This window comes from Otolemur garnettii, unplaced genomic scaffold (assembly GCF_000181295.1).
Source record: "Otolemur garnettii isolate 467f Iridium unplaced genomic scaffold, OtoGar3 scaffold00104, whole genome shotgun sequence".
Lineage (NCBI taxonomy): Eukaryota > Metazoa > Chordata > Mammalia > Primates > Galagidae > Otolemur > Otolemur garnettii.
Window position 1 is genome coordinate 740,823 of NW_003852499.1, and position 2,971 is coordinate 743,793.

Sequence of the window (2,971 nt, forward strand, 5' to 3'; positions counted from 1 at the left end):
TTTTTTTTGAGACAGGTCTTACTTTGTCACCTTGGGTAGAGTGCTGTAGTGTCATAGCTCACAGCAACTTTAAACTCTTGGTCAAGTGATTGTTTTGCCCCAGCCTTCCATAGCTGGGACTACAGGCACTCATCACAACACCCGGCTATTTTTAGAGCTGGTGTCTCAACTCTTGCTCAGGCTGGTCTCAACTCTGTGAGCTCAGGCAGTCCACCCAGTGTGGCCTCCCAGAGTATTAAGATTATAGGCCTGAGCCACCCTGTCTGGCTACACTACACTCTTTAAAAAGTAATTCTTGGCTAGGCTTGAAGGGTCATGACATTCTGAGGACGATGGACTGCTTGAGGCCAAGAGTTCAAGACTAACCAGGGCAACAGAGCCAAACCCCACCTCTACAAAAAATAGTAAAATAGACTGGGCAAGCGGGTGGGTGTCTGTGGTCTCAGTTACTCAGGAGGCTGAGACAGGAATATCACTTGAGCCTAGGGGTTCAAGGCTGCGGTGAACTATGAAGATGGTACTGCTCAAGGTACATACAGAGACTTCGTCTTTTATTTATTTAGTTCGTTAGTTATTATTTTTCTTTTTGAGACAAGAGTCTCTGTCATTCTGGGTAGAGTGTCGTGGCTTCATAGTTCACAGCAACCTCAAACTTGGATTCAAGTGATCCTCTTGCCTCAGCATCCCAAGTAGCTGGGACTACAGGTGCCCACCACAACACCGGGCTAGTTTTTTTTCTATTTTTAGTAGAGACAGAGTCTTGCTCTTGCTCAGACTGGCCTTGAACTCCTGAGCCAGAGTGCTAATATTACAAGTATAAGCCACAATGGCAGGCCAAGACCTCATCTTTTAAAAACAAGAACAACAAAAAAAGAGAAATCAATTTCCTATTGCCTTAGCCATCTGAATGCCTCTGCCATTTCACTTGCCTTTGTATGGGCTTCCTTTCTCCGTTAACTCTCTGAGCAGTGGCAATCCTTAGGATCTGTCATCAGATCTGTTCTAGTCTCAGTCTTCATGCCTTGCCTTTGTTTTTCTATTAGTACCTCTATACCTCTGGGCTCTTTCTGTTAATCTGACCAAAGGTTTATTGATTTTGTTTATCTTTTTGAAGAACCAACTTTTCTTTTTCTTTCTTTTATTTTTTTGTAGTTTTTGGCCGGGGTTGGGTTTGAACCCATCACCTCCGGTATATGGGGCCAGTGCCCTACTCCTTTGAGTCACAGGCACCACCCCCAAAGAACCAACTTTTCTGTTAATCTCGCCAAAGATTTGCCAATTTTATCTTTTCAAGGAACCAACTTTCCTGTCTTTAATCTTCCAGGCTCATTCTGTTCCTGAACCTGTATCTGCAATTCTCAGTCTCCAGACATATCTGCCTTCTTGGTATCTCCATGCACATTGATCTGTTCTGAGACTCAGTTTCCTTATGTGTAAAATTATTATGAGTAATCATTTTCTTATTCTCTTATGGTAAGCACTGGTGCTAAAAACCAAAAGAATGGAAAAGCAATTATTCTCAGGTCAGCATTCAGTAAAAGGTAACCACAACTCTCGTAGAAATTTCACTAGCATCTCAAACCCAAACTTAACACACCCCAAATCAAACCCATTATCTCCTTCCCTCTCTCCTCTTTCAGCATTTACTATATTGGTTCTTCTACCCTATTAATGTAGGCAGATGCCTGGCAGTAATCCTAGGATATTTCCTTTCCTTTCCCTGCCATTTCCAAGTAGTTACTAGTCAAGTTCACCTCTTAAATGTATTCCAAAACAATCGACGGGTTTCCATAATGGCTGCTGTGTATTAAGCAACCAGTGCAGTGAATAGTAAGTTTTTTTCCCAGACTTCCCTGTACCATGTATATTCATATGAGAAATGTATTATTTTTTTTCTTTGAGACAGCCTCAAGCTGTCCGTCCCCCTGGGTAGAGTGCCATGGCATCACAGCTCACAGCAACTTCCAACTCCTAGGCTCAAGTGAGTCTCTTGCCTCAGCCTCCCAAGTAGCTGGGACCACAGGCGCCTGCCACAATGCCCGGCTATTTTTTGGTTGCAGCTGTCGTCGTTGTTTGGTGGGCCAGGGCTGGATTCGAACCTGCCTCCTTAGTTGTATGTGGCTGGTGCCTTAGCCATTTGAGCGACAGGCGCTGAGCCTATAATTTATTTATTTATTTTAACAAAGAAAAGCCAAGAGCTTAAGCAATCTTCCAAAGAATCTGAATTCAAACCCTTAATTGCTTGATTCCAAATCCCCAGATGTTCCTCTATGCTACACTGTGTCAATGTAACTTTGAAATGGTCCCAAACACTTAACATAGTTTGGTGTTTTGGAATGAATTTACCACTCCCTTCAGAAATCTGATGTCAGATCTCATGTGTGAGAACTTGTAATGAACTCCTCCCTCCCCTAGGGAATGTTGATGTCAAACCTTATCAGATCCCACATGCCACTTACTGACCTCAACTACTGAACTTCAGAAGTACATACAACCTCAAGTTTGACAAACTCTTTGAGAGCTTAGGTAGTGGCAGAATTAACACTCTATCGACTGCTTCTCTGACAATCAAGAGCAGATGCTGTAACAGACTGCACTCTGCCTTCTGCCCAGTACTCAAGCTTCAAGAGAGCAACACCCTGTCAGCCTTGAAGTTCATCTTTGAAGCCTAATAACAGCAGTGTACCTGTAGCCCCAACGGATCTCACTTGTAGAAGATCAAGTGGCTGTGGTCAAGTCCTCACTTTCTCTAGACCCACTCCTATAAAGGTACACCTCAGGGCTGGGTACAATGGCTCATGCCTATAGTTCCAGCTACTTGAGAGGCTGAGGCAAGAGAATCACTTGAGTCTAAAAGTCTGAAGTTGCTGTGAGCTATGAAGCCACAGTACTCTACCAGGGGCAACAAAGCGAGACTATATCTCAAAAAAAAAAAAAAAAAAAAAAAACACCAAAAGAATGGAAAAGCAAG